We start from the raw sequence: 16,034 nt of genomic DNA, 5'->3' as shown, positions 1-16,034 counted from the left end.
GTCACTGGAAATCGAAGGAGAAATTATCCCACGTAATTGGCAGTAATTAGAGTTACCTTCTAACTAAGAAAGATATTAAAAGAGAAAGAGCCCTGGACTCTTTGATCCTTTAGCTGGCTGGGTTGGCAGGATGGGGAAGGAGGGGTGGCTGTGGGCTAATGTCCCTGTTTATAAAGGGTGTTTGGATAAGAGGTGCACAGGGAAAGCTACACAAAAGAAATTGCGTATGGGGATTTAAGACACCAACATCCCCACTACTGTTGCTGATACATGCGGGTGTGCAGACCATCACCCCCCCCCCCCCCCCCCCATCCTCATGCCTGCCTCCTGAGTCCTGGTCCCTTCACCTTGTGAAGTCAAGGTGATTTGGGCTCGCCTCTTTGTCCATCTTCCTAATGCAGCTGACTTTCAGCTTCCCACCCACCAGGCCATATTCTATTATTTTCACAAGTATCACCTTCTCCAGAAAGCCTGCTTCGATCCCCACAGCCCCTCTCTGCCATCCAGCACCCCCTTACCTCCCCGACCATGAGAATCCCAGCTGTCTCCCAACTGTCAATACCCCAAAGAAAGCCCCTTGCTTAAAGGAGATGATACTGTTTCTTCTTCCAACTAATTTCATTCCAGGAGCTCAGGGGAGAGAGAGCATATTTCTAGCTTGTATATCTGCTCTGCTCAATAATTGATCAATCACAGAAGCTTCACATCTCAAGGTCAGGTGGAGTCTTTTTTTTTTTTTNGTAAACTTCACCTCAAGCAGGGTGAGCCCTGTACTCAGGAAACGGAAATGTCATGTTAATGATGTTAATGAGGGGTGGGAGTACCCTGGGGACTGACAGACCTGGGTTTAAATCCCACCTCAACCACTATCACTTTTTTTTTAATTTTTTTAATGTTTTTATTTCTAGGAGAGAGAGAGAGAGAGACAGCGGGAGCAGGGGAGGGTCAGAGAGAGAGGGAGTCACAGACTGAAACAGGCTCCAGGCTCTGAGCTGGCAGTCAGCACAGAGCCCGACGCGGGGCTCGAACCCACGAACCGCGAGATCATGACCTAAGTGAAAGTCGGACGCATAACCGACTAAGCCACCCAGGCACCCCATGGTCAGGTGGATTCTTAAAGGTCATCTGGATCAGCACATCAGCCGATGTGGGAAACCTCTCCCACAAATTCCAGCCTCCGTAAAACCCCAGCAATGAAGAACTTTCTACCTTCCAAGTCAGTTAATACCATTGATGTGTGTTAGTCTTTACTAAAAGATACACAATAATTACTTTGTGAATAAGTAAGTGACAAACGAGTAGTAGTAATCAAAACACAGAAGCAGATATACTATAGTAAAGCCACTAACTCCTGAGACTGTGCTACCCTCTGTGGAAGGGGTTGATTGTCACTGGGCTCTGAACAGCCCTAACAGAGACAAGTGGAAGATCACATTTTTTCTAGGGGCAGGTGGCTTTAGCATTCTGACATACTCTCCTCCTAAAGTACCTAGAAGCCACAAATCTGGTAGAACCCCCTTGACCCCACCCCAACCATGTCTCCACATCTGCCACCCCCAACACAAGCTTCAGGGGGAGGGCACCTTTCTTACCTGTGACCGTAGAAGAAGAAAGTCCTTTGAAAGAACACAGAATAGTCTGGCTTGGAAGTCCTCTTGGTCAGCCGAAAGAAGTTCCCCCCCAAAATGGAAAGGCCGGTATAGAGCAGAGCTGGATGGTTTCATCTCATGGCCAAACAGAGGCTGGGGCTGGACATCCCTTGGCAGAGGGCGACCTGCCTCTGAGTCACGGTGGCTTCCTGGGGAGGGCTGGACAAGTTCTGCAGGCAGGTCACTGCCTGGGGCTCCCAGCTCTGGCAGCCAGAGAGCCTTGGCAGGTGCTATAGAGGAGGGCGTCACGGGGAGCCTGGCACAAAGACTTCTGCAGGTAAAAGCCAAGCCAGTCCACAGGAGGGACCGCTGGCTTGGCAAGCACACACACTCATGCTCTCATTCTCCTCTCTCTCTCTCTCTCACACACACATACACATATACCCTCTCTGGAGAGGAGGAGGAGCCTGTGACTATTCAGTCTGTGTCCAGTGGGGACAGACAACAGATTTGCTTTCCCTCTTTCCAGCTATTAAGATGCTTCTTTCTTTGTTCTGAAGGACCCTGTACCCTTGGATCACTGCCTGGACCCCCTGATGTCACCCACAGGTGGGGAATCTCCTGGCTCTTGGGTCTGTGTGTCAAGAGAGCCATAGACTTTCAAGTAGAATAGGACTGAGGACAGAGCCCTCAGTGAACAGGCCTATGGGTCTGTCCTTCCCCTTCTCCCCTGGAGGAAAACCCCTCTCCCCTCAAGCAGCTGTCTTCAGGACCACAGGTCACCCATGCTGCCACCCGGTTTGGCTGCAGCTTGCCTGTCACCTTCTCAGACTCCTTGCTGGTGACCTCGCCTTAGTTTCCCAGAGAAGCACGGTCATCTTCCAAACCATAGACCCCTTGCCTCCTCCTCGCAGCAGAAGTGTTGTCCCTCCGCCCTGCATAGTGGTCTTGGCAGCACCCCTGTCTATGAAATACTCCCAGGCATCCTCATATCTTCACCTCTCCTCCAGCCCGGTCCTTCCCCTCAGCCCATAAGTAATCTCGTCCTGCACCCCAAAATCACTCTTCGAAGTCTGCCTCCCCCTCAAGCCACTTGCCATCTCATCTCTCTTATTTTGCTGAAAGAAAAGGGCCCTGAGCATGATTGCCAGGGTCTGATTTCTGGCTTTGCTCTTCAAAGCTGTGTGGGTTTTTGAACAGTGAAGGAAAACATCAACAAAACAAAAAGACAAGCTACTGAGTGAGAGAAGATACTTGCAAATGATATATCTGAAAGGGGATCTAATATATACATGAAACTCAGACAACTTAATAGCAGGAAAACAAACAAATCTGGGGTGCTTGGGGGGCTCAGTCAGTTAAGCGTCCGACTCTTGACTTTGGCTCAGGTCACAATCTCACGGTTCATGAGTTTCAGCCCCACATTGAGTTCTGTGCTGACAATGCAGAGCCTGCTTGGGATTCTCTCTCTCCCTATCTCTCTGCCCCTCACCTGCTCTCTCTCTCAAACAATAAACTAAAGGAAAAAAAAACCCCACAAATAACCTGATTAAAAAACAGGCAGAGGAACTGAATAAAAACACTTTCAAAGAAGACATACAGATGGCTAATAGGCACATGAAAAGTTGCTCAACATCACTCATCATCAGGAAAACACAAATCAAAACAACAATGAGATATCATAGTCAGTATGGCTAAAATAAAAAAGACAAGAAATGGCAAGTGTTGATGAGAATGTGAAGAAAAAGGAACTCTCTTGCGCTGTTGGTGGGACTGGAAGCTGGTGCAGCCACTGTGGAAAAGAGTATGGAGCTTCTGCAGAAACTTAAAGATAGAAATACCCAGCAATTCTTCTGCGTATTTACTAGAAGAACATGAAAACATAGTTTAAGAAGATACATGTACTCTTATGTTTATAAGAGCATTATTTACAATAACCAAATTACGGAAAAAGCACAAGTGTCTGTCAATGGGTAAATGGATAAAGATGTGATATACACATATATTGGACTATTACACAGCCATAAAAAAGAATGAAATATTGCCATCTGTGACAACATGAATGGACCTAGAGGGTATTATGCTAAGTGAAATAAGCCAGACAGAGAAAGATAAATACCATATGATTTCACTTATATGTGGAACCTAAATCACAAAACAGGTGAACAAACAAACAGAAAACAAAAGAGAAACAGACTTATATATACAGAGAATAAATTGGTGGTTGACAGAGGGGTAGGGGTGGGGATAGGCAAAATAGATGAAGGGGAGTAAGAGGTACAAACTTCTAGTTATAAAATAAGTAAGTCAGAGGGATGACAAGTACAGCATAGGGCCGTATAGTCAATAATTTCATAATAATTTTGTATTATGATAATAATGGTGACAGACGGTAACTACACTTATTGTGGTGAAGATTTTGTAATATATATGATCATCAAATCATTATGCTGTATACCCCAAATCAATATATTATATGTCAACCATACTTTAAAAAAGGTGTGTAGTTTTAGATAGGTCTCTAGAGCTTTCTGTGCCTCAATTTCTTTGTACATAAAACTAGGATGTGAATATTGGTTCCTACTTCACAGGCTTATTGTGAGGAGTAATTGAGTTTGTATAAATAAAGGGCTTGGGGCACCTGGGTGGCTCAGTTGGCCGAGCATCCAACTTCAGCTCAGGTCATAATGTTGCGGTTCGTGAGTTCGAGTCCTGTGTTGGGCTCTGTGCTGACAGCTCAGAGCCTGGAACTTGCTTCAGATTCTATGTCTCCCTCTTCCTCTTTGTCCCTCCCCCACTCATTTCTTGTCTCTCTCTCTCTCTCTCTCTCTCCAAAACAAATGAACATTAAAAATTTTTTTTAATAAATAAAGGGCTTAGAGTTGTGAAATAATATATGATACATATGTGTATAAGTATGTATATGTTTACACATATGTATATGATTGCTAGTGTTATCTTTTGAGAAAATAAAGGCATAAAATACAAATTCATTAAACACTATATTCTCACTATCTATAATGAACAAATATTAGTATTTCACCATATGTACTTTCATATTGAGATGTGTAAGTCTGTGTAATCATAGCTTATATCAACTAGGGTTCTCGGTTACAAGCAATAAAAACCTATTAATGATTTAAGCAGAAAATGTCCTTTACTAAATAAAGGACAACAGGTGGCTCATAGAAGAACTTAGGAAGCTGAGAACCCGCTTAGGGCACAGGTGTGAACAAGGGAAACATCAGCCAGACCAGAGCCTGAATCACAAGCCATTACCTGCACGGTGGCCCCGCTGCTATAGAATTGGATGCAAAATCTTGCAATGTCTGTCACTGGTACTGCTGTCACTGCTGTCCCTGGGAACCAGGCACTTCTGCTGCCGCTAGAAATAATTCTCTATCCCTGCTTCTTTGTGGCACTGGCTCCCAACACAAAGGTCAGGACAGATCCCATCTGACTAAGCATGTGCCCATGATAGGGGCAAGGAAGGTTGAGGACGCAGGAATCTGGTGTTTTGGGCTCCTGTGCAAAGTGGCTCTACCACCTTCAAGGTGGGAACATTCTCAAAATATTTGGAAGGAGTTTAAATCCTGGGAAGCTCCCCAAGATCTAGCTTTTTGGCTCCTAATATCAATGCACACCCAACTTTCCATAATTACACTTAGAAAAAAAATGCTTACATATAACTGTTCTAAAAGTTGTACCCAAAATGTGTTTTAATTAGGTATGACAAGACATCCAGACATGGGAATAGTTGTTGTTGTGAAGAAGTTTATACCCACAGATCCCTAGAAGTAAAAACCACAGTGTGCCATGAGGGGCCACATGGGGAAGTACTAGCACCAGCTGGGGACAGAAAAGGCAAAGGAGAGAGCATGGCCCAGGGTATTTATCGGAGTTTCTACAAGAGAGACAAAGCAGGCCAGGATAAGCAGTTTAGGTTAGGATAGTCCAAGTAATTTGGGCAGGCTGTGGGCTCTAGTTGTCTGGTACCTGGCTGTGGGGTGCTTTGTGCAGAGGGAGTGTTGGCTTCATATGTGGTTGGGGATGTTGACTCAGGAGTGGTTGGAGGGTTTGTAATATGATTTTTTTTTTAATGTTTTATTTATTTCTAGGAGAGAGAGAGAGAGAGACAGCGTGAGCAGGGGAGGGCCAGAGAGAGAGGGAGTCACAGACTGAAACAGGCTCCAGGCTCTGAGCTGGCAGTCAGCACAGAGCCCTACGCGGGGCCCGAACCCACGAACCGCGAGATCATGACCCAAGCGAAAGTCGGACGCCCAACCGACTAAGCCACCCAGGCTTTTTACTTCCGTGAAAACTGGATCTCAAGGATGATGTTTGGCCATCAGTTTGGCCCTGTGAGCAATGGTGGCCAAGTAGACAAACACAGAATCTAAGAAAACACATTTCAAACACTAACGTGAGGAAGCCATTCCATACAGAAATAAAAGTGCTCATTCTAACCCCATATCCTTAGGAGTCATTGATTACTCTATCCAGCTTCATATCTAGCCTCTCTGGGCAATGCCCATCCTTGCTCCCATCCTGACACAATGTCATCTTGAAGTTCTGTTTCCCATGGAGTAAATCATAAAATTCATCAAAAGCACACTGCATATAAAGTAATGGGGTGCACAGAAAAAATAAATTAACCAAGTAAGGAAGAAAATATAGGCTGGTACATGCCTTATTGTTATAAAAGATCATTAGGTTAGAGTTGATATTTATAGCTTTCCCCTTCACCCATCCTTCAGAAGAAGCACCTATTTCATGAAAGACAAATTGCTACCCCCTCCATTATGGAAGGAGTTCACTGTAATCAGCTTGCTGCCAGGTGAATAATTTGAGCCTCTGGGCTTGGTTACCTTATCTAGAGCTCGGGATTTGTCATTGCTGTTGGAGAATTTGGCAATGGGAGCAATAAGGATCCCATCGGGAATAGCATCTGTAATTAGAATACCCTATTAAGTTTACAATGATGCATTGACACTCTGCAAGACCCATCCATCTTAGATAGAGTTTGGTGGTCATCAAAATTACCTTCCCTGCATCATTCTGGTCTTTGATGGAGGTTCTAACCCTTGTGATTTCCCCCAGAGACATGCTATGGATTTTATTTATTACTTTGTTACAGAGGCTTCTTCTTGGTTCTTCCACTCAAGACTGATAATGATGTATCACATACTGAGAAGTTTCCTTAACTCAAGTCTTCAGCACCCAAGATTCAAAGTACTTCCCACATCTCCTGTAATCAAGATGGTAGCCTTCTCACACCAATCTGTTTTTCAAAGCCTTGGAGAAGGGAGTGTCTCATGAGCTTTCTCATATAAGGAAGATGGTAGAAGGTCGTGCATAAAAAAAAAATCCATTCCAACATTTCTTTTTTTTTCTTTTTTTAATGTTTTTTATTTATTTCTAAGAGAGAGAGAGAGAGACAGTGTGAGCAGGGGAGGGTCAGAGAGAGAGGGGGTCACAGACTGAAACAGGCTCCAGGGTCTGAGCTGGCAGCCAGCACAGAGCCCGACGCGGGGCTCGAACCCACGAACCGCGAGATCATGACCTAAGTGAAAGTCGGATGCCTAACCGACTAAGCCACCCAGGCGCCCCTCCAACATTTCTATTTCACCAAGTCTTCCCTTCCACTATACTAATTTCTAGTATCTCATAGTAACTTTTCATGGACTACCATTGAACAAACTATGAATACCACTCTGTGATGGTTAATCTTATGTGTCAAAGTGACTGGGCTAAGGAATGCCCAGATAGTTGCTAAAACATTCTTTCTGAGTGTCTCTGTAGGGTGTCTCTGGAAGAGACAAGTATTTAAATCAGTAGACAAATCCAAGAGGATCACCCTCCCCAATGCATGTGGGCATCATTTTATCTGTTGAGGGTCTAGGTAGAACAAAAAAGTGATGGAAGGATGATTCACTTTCTCTGCCCAAGGTATGACCTCTATTTTCTCCTGCCTTTGGTCACCAGTACACCTGGTTCTTCAGCCTTCAGACTCAAACGTACACCACTGGTTCCTACCTCTCATTCTCAGACCTTTGAACTCTAGACTGTCAGTGTGTAATACTACCTGCTTTCCTGTTTTTTCCAGCTTGCAGCGAGCAGACTGGGACTTCTCAGCCTCCATAACCATATGAACCAATATAATAAGTCTCATCATATATATATATATAAAATACATATATATACATATACATACACATACATATATACATACATATATAAAATAAATGACAATCCATTTCTATGCATGATCACCAGATTGTGGGCATCAATGAGCAGAATCTTGCAGGTTTAGGGTGTGTTCGTGTCTCCTCCCAGGTTTGTCCCTGGAACCTGCCTGCTGGTGAGGCAGTGAAGGGACTTAGGGTGGGGCATGAAGGAAGTTGGCTTACCTGGCTCATGATAAATCTTTCAGGTGAGGTTATTGTAGGACTTTCTGCTAAGGTAAGAACAGTTCACCAGCTAGAGAAAGAGAAACCTCTTTCCCTGACAAGGAGGAGTTCCTGCATGGGACTATTCCCATTTCTTAGAGTCTTACTTCTTCCCATCAGTGCTGTAAATTGAACTGATGCAATTTGAGCTTGGAGTTTTGCCATCTGGTTATTTATCCATTTATTGCCCATCATCTCTGAATGTACTTTCAGTTTATGTTTCTTTGAGTATTTCTTCTTTAAAGTATACCCAATACTAGCTTTCTCAGTGAAGAGCACTGGAGGGACATTGCAGGAGGATGAGAGAGAGGTTTCCTGCAGTTTCTAGCACAGGTGGTGGTACCTTTCAGTCTCAGCTGGCAATAGCCTCTCTGTATCCTTTTTTTTTTTTTTTTTTTTTTTACAAATAGTTTATTGTCAAATTAGTTTCCACATAACACTCAGTGCTCATGCCCACGAGTGCCCTCCTCCATGAGCATCCCCTGCTCCCCCCCACATCCATCAGTCCTCAGTTTTTGTCAGCATTCAAGAGTCTCTCATGGTTTGCCTATCTCCTTTTCCCACACCATTTCCCCCCTTCTTCTCCCCCTTGTTCCTCAGTTAAGTTCTTCCTAATCCTCCTATACGTGCAAACATATGATATTTGTCCTTCTCTGCCTGACTTATTTCGCTCAGCATAACACCCTCAAGGTCCATCCATGTTGCTACACATGGCCAGATTTCATTGTTTCTCATTGCCATGTAGTATTCCATGGTATAGATAAACCACATCTTCTTGATCCATTCATCTGTTGATGGACACTTAGGCTCTTTCCATGTTTTAGCTATTGTGGAGAGTGCTGCTATGAACATTGGGGTACATGTGCTCCTATGCCTCAGCATTTCTGTATCCCTTGGGTAAATTCCTAGCAGTGCTATTGCTGGGTCATAAGGGAGTTCTATTGTTAGTTTCCTGAGGAACCTCCACACTGTTTTCCAGAGGGGCTGTACCAGTTTACATTCCCACCAACAGTGTAGGAGGGTGCCCGTTTCTCCACATCCTCGCCAGCATCTAGAGTTCTCTGATTTGCTCATTTTAGCCACTCTGACTGGCGTGAGGTGGTATCTCAGTGTGGTTTTGATTTGTATTTCCCTGATGAGGAGGGATGCTGAGCATCGTTTCATGTGTCTGTTGGCCATCTGGATGTCCTCTTTGGAGAAGTGTCTGTTCATATCTTCTGCCCATTTCTTCACTGGGTTGTTTGTTTTTTGGGTGTGAAGTTTGGTGAGTTCCTTATAGATTCTGGATATTAACCCTTTATCTGATATGTCATTTGCAACTATCTTTTCCCATTCCGTTGGTTGCCTGTTAGTTTTGTGGGTTGTTTCCTTTGCTGTGCAGAAGCTTTTAATCTTGATGAGGTCCCAATTGTTTATTTTTGCTCTTGATTCCCTTGCTTTGGGGGATGTGTCAAGTAAGAAGTTGCTGCGGTGGAGGTCAGGGAGGTTGTTTCCTGCTTTCTCCTCTAGGGTGTTGATAGTTTCCTGTCTCACATTCAGGTCCTCTATCCATTTTGAGTTTATTTTTGTGCATGGTGTGAGAAATGATCTAGTTTCATTCTTCTGCATGTTGCTGTCCAGATCTCCCAACACCATCTGTTAAAAAGGCTGTCTTTTTTTCATTGGATATTCTTTCCTGCTTTGTCAAAGATGAGTTGGCTGTATACTTTTGGGTCCACTTCTGAGTTCTCAATTCTGTTCCATTGGTCTATGTGTCTGTTTTTGTGCCAATACCATACTGTCTTGATGATGACAGCTTTGTAGTTGTGGCTAAAGTCTGGGATGGTGATACCTCCCATTTTGGTTTTATTTTTCAGTATTACTTTGGCTATTCAGGGTCTTTTGTGGTTCCGTACAAGTTTTAGGATAGTTTGTTCTAGTTTTGAGAAGTATGCTGGTGCAGTTTTGATTGGTATTGCATTGAATGTGTAGATTGCTTTGGGTAGTAATGACATCTTAACTATATTCTGTATTTATTCTTCCTATCCATGAGCATGGAATGTTTTTCCATTTCTTTGTGTCTCCTTCAATTTCCTTCATAAGTTTTCTATAGTTTTCATCATCTGTATCCATTTTTGACATGGAAACCAGAGCCTCAGGTTGTCTGCACGCAGCCACCTGCCCAGATTCCCTCGGAGAGCCCCTCCAAGGGCTGTGTGCAGCTGACTGTGGTCAGAGGGTCACACATGAGGAAGAGTGCAGGAGAAATAATTTGGGGAAAAGAAGACCAGTTGAGATAAGCAAGAGAGTTGTTGTAGACAAAGAAGAGAAGAGGCCCCAGGACTGATTTTAATTTAGAGATGAGGAAAATGAGGAGGAGTCCACAGAGGAAACAAAGCAGGAGTTGTTTGCAGAGCAGGTTGGAGCACCCAGGCAAGAGAGGGTATGAGAGGCCAAGCACAGAGGGTGTCATCAGGAAGAGGAATGAACACTGCACCGGATGCTGTTAAGTCAGGCATGGTGAGGGTGTAGAATGATCTATGGATTTAGCAACACAGAGGTTTTCTGTGATGTTGGGAAGAGGATTTTCACTGAGGGGGTAAAGACAAAAGCATGATTCAAATGAGTTCAAGGGAGAATGGGTCAAGAAGGCTTAGAGTTGATGAACCTCAACAACTCCTACAGACTTTTGCTGTAAAAGAAGAACACGAGATAGTAGTGGAAGAGAAATGTGGGCCTTCCATAGATTTATTTTTTAAGGTTTATTTATTTATTTTGAGGGAGACAGAGAGAGAGAGAGAAGGGGAAAATACCAAGCACCGACAGTGCAGAGCTCAACATGGGGCTTGAACTCACCATCCTGAGATCATGGCCTGAGCTGAAACTAAAAGTTGGACGCTTAACTGACTGAGCCACCCAGGCATCCTTATATATTTACTCCATAAGTGAAGTTATAGACTGTTGGCGTCCTAGTTTGCTTGAGCTGCTATAACAAAACACCACAGACTGGGTGACTCAAAATACAGAAATTTCTCTCTCCAGTTCTGCAGGCTGGAAGTCCAAGATCAAGGTGCCAGCAAGGAGGGTTTCATTCTGAGGCCTCATGGCATGTCGGTGGCTACCATCTCACTTTGTGCTCACATGACCTCTTCTTTGTGTCCAGCAAGCTCTCTGGTGTCTTTTTTCTTTTTAAGTTTATTTACTTATTTTGAGAGAGACAGAGACAGCACAAGCAGGGGAGGAGCAGAGAGAGAGGGAGAGAGAAACCCAAGCAGGCTCCAGGCTGTCAGCTTAGAGCCTGATGTGGGGCTCAAACTCATGAAACATGAGATCATGACCTAAGCTGAAACTGAGAGTTGGACACTCAACCAACTGAGCCACCCAGGCACCCCTCTCCTCTGGTGTCTTTTTAAATAGGAATACTAGTCCCTTCATGCAGCCAATCCACATGACCTCAACTAACCCTAATTTCTTCCCAAAGGCCCTATCTCCAAATACCATAGAACTGGGGACTAGGGCTTCAACATACAGATGAGGGGGGAGAGGAGAAGGGACACATACATTGAGCCCATAACAGTTGGCATGTGAATGGGATGATCCAGGAGAGGATATAAGTGGTGATGGGGTGAGGAGTCGTCCTTTTGCCTCCAAGAGTACCAAATTCAGTGTCTCAGGGGAAGAGTCAGCCTTATCCAGGAGCAGAGGCAGCTGCTCCATGTAGCTGGAGAGAAGACTGAGTTGAAGCAGCCAAAGGTCTAGGTAGGTGAGTCAACAGAGAGGTGGGAGTCTGTGGAAGTTTTCTGATTGCTCCAATTTTCTCAGTGCAATGGGAAGCAAAGACACTGGCCGAGAGTGAGGATGGGGGAAATCATTGGAGTCTGAGGAGAGAAAGGATCTTGTCAGTCGGTCTCCCAGGAGATCAGGCGAGACAGCTGACTAAGAGTAGTGGAGTAGTTAAGTGCAGTGTGGTACAGTCGGCTGAGTTGTGGTTAATATTATGAGTCTTCCAGGGGATCGGGGAGGGGGGCAGTGATGATGACTAAAAAGGTCGTCTCCTCCTCCCCCTGCCCAGTGGCACAAGGGGAGGAGGGGAGAACAGTAGGAGGAGCAGGTGCCTCAGAGGAAAGCCACATTTGAGATAGAACAAGAAGAGCAAGAGAATAGAAAAAAGAGGCTGGGGGAAAGAGTAAATCTTACTGATGATGATCCTGAAGTTCCAGAGGGCATGGTGAATTCCAGAAGGTTCCAGAAGGCACAATAGAAGGGTTTTGGGAATTGGTGAGGAATAAGAGGGTTCTATGCTGGCTGATCTAGGCAGAGAATGTATTTAATGACAGGCTACTGGAGGCCATTTGGAAGCTTTGAGAACCAAACTTGGAAAACTAGCAGTAGAGAAGGTCAAGAACCCAAATCACCCCAGACCAGACTTGGAAACACAGTGCTGTTTCTGTTGCTGAAAACTGAGGGTCACATGGCCTGCATCATCCTTGTTGGCTGAGGACCTTGGATATTGCTGCTGCCCCAAAACTGCCAACCAAAACCTTTTCCCTGTCCCTCTTCCCTTCACCAGCTCCTGCTGTAAAGCCTGGACTGGGTGCATCTGATTTGCTGAACCTGACTCATAGACCTTCACCCTAGTTCAAGGTGAGCTCACAGAATCTCGGGAGGAAAAGAGGAGCAGTCTAGGAAGCCACACAGCCAAGAAGAGCATAGTGACAGCAAACCACACCATGGTACAATTTTTACAAAGCCACCCTTGTGCCACTCCATCCACACCAAGTATATAGGACTAGACTGGGGAAGCTCCCTACTATCCTCCCCAGAAACACTAGATGCTTCTGCCACTATTGCTGGAAGACAGTTCCAGCTCACATATCTGTTGCTTCAGGTTGCTGGTTCTCATATCCAAATCACGGGCAAGAAGGTTGATGGGCAGAGCCCATGTCTCATGAGCAACATTATGGGGGCCTAGGGAACATGGTGTTCGCAGAGTCTACCTTGAGAAGGAAGAACTCAAAATGTGAGAACTATCAAAGTAGAGAGATGATGTTCAAAGGACACTGTGTATCTCTGACAGATGTCAGATGTCCACTGGAGGGTATAATTCTTCAAAGCTAGGAAGAGGTTATAGATGTTGGACAGTCAAAAAAAATAACTAAGAAAAATGACAAGTAGCTACCATAAATATTTCTAATGTTCTTCTCATTCATAGCCCCAGAAGCAACTAGAAATTCCTTCAATTCATCATTCCACTACAATAGAAGCTTCTTGGTCCCTATTTTTGTCTATTTTATTTACCAGTGAATCTCAAGTGCCAGAAAGTGGCACTATATTATTTGTTGAATGGATTAAAGAAATTCATTTGCTGCACTAAAGAAATACAAACCTTCAGGTGGAATGTGGGTTTACAAAATTTGTAGTGCCAGGGTGACTCAGTCTGTTAAGTGTCTGACTCTGGGTTTTGGCTCAGGTCATGATCTCATGGTTCATGAGTTTGAGCCCCACATTGGGCTCTGCGCTGAAAGTGTGGAGCCTGCTTAGATTCTTTCTTCCTCTCTTTCTGCCTCTCCCCCTCTCTCTTGCTCTCAAAAATAAATAAATAAAAATTAAAAAGAAAACTGCCAGAGACAACTTTAATTTAGCTTGATTCAAACACCTATGGCAGGAGAGGCAGCAGCGTGAAATCCTTCCTCAACCACTTGGAACTGATAGTTTTAAAATAGAGTTGGGGGTGGCTGGTGGCTCAGTCGGTTAAGTGTCCGACTTTGGCTCAGGTCATGATTTCGCAGTTAGTGGGTTCGAGCCCCTCATCGGGCTCTGTGCTGACAGCTAGCTCAGAGCCTGGAGCCTGTTTCAGATTCTGTATCTCCCTCTCTCTCTCTGACCCTCTCCTGCTCACACTGTTTCTCTCTCTGTTTCTCAGAAATAAATAAAACATTAAAAAAATTTTAAAAATAAAATAGAGTTGGGTGGGGGGCCCCTGGGTGGCTCAATCGATTAAGTAACCCACTTTGGCTCAGGTCATGATCTCACAGTCTGTGGATTTGAGCTCTACGTTGGGCTCTGTGCTGAGCTCAGAGCCTGGATCCTGCTTCAGATTCTGTGTTTACTTCTCTCTCTGCTTCTTGTGTTGTTTTTCCTCTCAAAAATAATGAATAAACATAAAAAAAATGGGGTTGGAAAACCAAGGTCTAGCTCGCGATGGGAAAGAGAGGCAGTGGCAGGAAATCCAAAACAAAACCTGATGAGTTTACTGTAAGCTTATTGCAAATTTAGCAATTGATATAATTTCTGAATTTGCACTACTGTACTAGCCATGTTTATGATGCCATGCTATCACTTCAAACATATTTTATAAATATTTTTAAAAATTTTTTAATGTTTTGTTTATTTTTGAGAGCAAGAGCTTGAGGGGGGCAGGGGCAAAGAGAGAGGGAGACACAGAATCTGAAGCAGACTCCAAGCTGTTAGCACAGAGCTGGATGGTGGGCTTAAACTCATAGACCACAAGATCATGCCTTGAGCCAAAGTCAGACGCTTAACCAACTGAGCCACTCAGGCGCCCCTTATAAATAATAAAATTAGCAGACCTAAGGGGTTATGATTTACATTTCAATAAAGATTTCCATGGCCCAGCTGAGTGAGCTTTTACCTTCCTCTATTGTAGGTGGCAGAAAACATGAGGGAAGTATGACCCATGAGAAAGAGTAGAACACAGTAAAATGCAATTGAGACCTCTAAACTTTGCCTGAGCAATTCAGCCAGGGCGTTCTGTAACTCAGAAGGTGCCAGAGACTGAAACTGCACAAGTCATCCCTGATGGCAAGGCCCAGGGAAAAGACTGCAAGGCAGTCAGAAGAACCCCGTGAAGAATTCTTCTTCTCTGCTTAGTCTGTGCCTTTCACTGTCACTTCTGCTGTTAGTCTATTCTAGGGTTAATATGAAACCAGAATCGGCCAAATTTCCCCCTCTTCCTCCAAAATGGAATGTACATAAATATCATGTCTGCCCCCTCAATCAGATGTTGTTTAATGAATATTGTAGCAATTAGCAAAATTGGAGACAGTCCGGTACGCATGGGGTCCATAAGAGACCTAGAATTCATTTTCCTTGTATGGGTCTAATTGCCAGTAAGAATACATATTATGCATAGGCAGAGACAAAAACAAGACTTACTAGTTTTGGAGGACTTTCTTGGAAAAATGTTAGAGAAATATTTGCCTGCTGACCTGAAGCCTGTGAGGCAACTTATAGATTGTTCTGGCCAAAGAATGAGATCAGTAAATGCAGAGACCAAATTCTAGTTGATCTATGTAAAACATTTCCATACGTCATCTATGATAAGTGTTGACATTGTTCTTTCTTAGTAAGGGGTTGTGAGAGTCTATTACCTATAACCATGGGTACAAGTATATCCTGTTTTTGCACGCCCACTGAATTTAAACAATCAAAGTGCACTTTGTTTTCATGCATCCTGATTATATGCTTCACTTATTTCCTGCCATGTGTAGTAAAAAATATGTAGAACTTTGTTAGGACTACCTGGTTAAATTTTATCAATTTAAGTAGAAATTTTATACTGTGAAATCACTGTTGTTAAGAATATTTAGAAATATTAAATCCCATGACTGTTTTCAAAAAATGTAAATTGTTTAAGCATGATTGTTTGGATCTGCTATATAAAAACCCTAAGCTGAAAAATAAATTTGAGCAGTCCACATGAAGAGGCTGGCTCTGTGTCTTTTTCGCCGACTCCAACCATCACTCTCCAGGTCAACCCTGGCTTGCAGAGGCTGGACCCCTGCAACAAGGTATTATAGAATATCCCAGACCACGTCAATTTATCAGTTTACCACTCCTGAATAAACAAAAGTGCACGTGATGCTTTCATATTTTCTTATTAATCAGCAATTATTCCCATCTTAAAAAGGGAGTCTCAGATTCTGTATTTCTTACTTTCCTTCTCGGAAGGGGGATTTATAAACTCCAGTTCTGTCAGTGTGTCCTTCCTCTTTGC

The sequence above is a fragment of the Hyaena hyaena genome, unplaced genomic scaffold (assembly GCF_003009895.1).
Source record: "Hyaena hyaena isolate Hyena2069 unplaced genomic scaffold, ASM300989v1 scaffold_682, whole genome shotgun sequence".
In the NCBI taxonomy this organism is placed as follows: domain Eukaryota; kingdom Metazoa; phylum Chordata; class Mammalia; order Carnivora; family Hyaenidae; genus Hyaena; species Hyaena hyaena.
Note: the sequence above shows the minus strand (reverse complement) of the source record.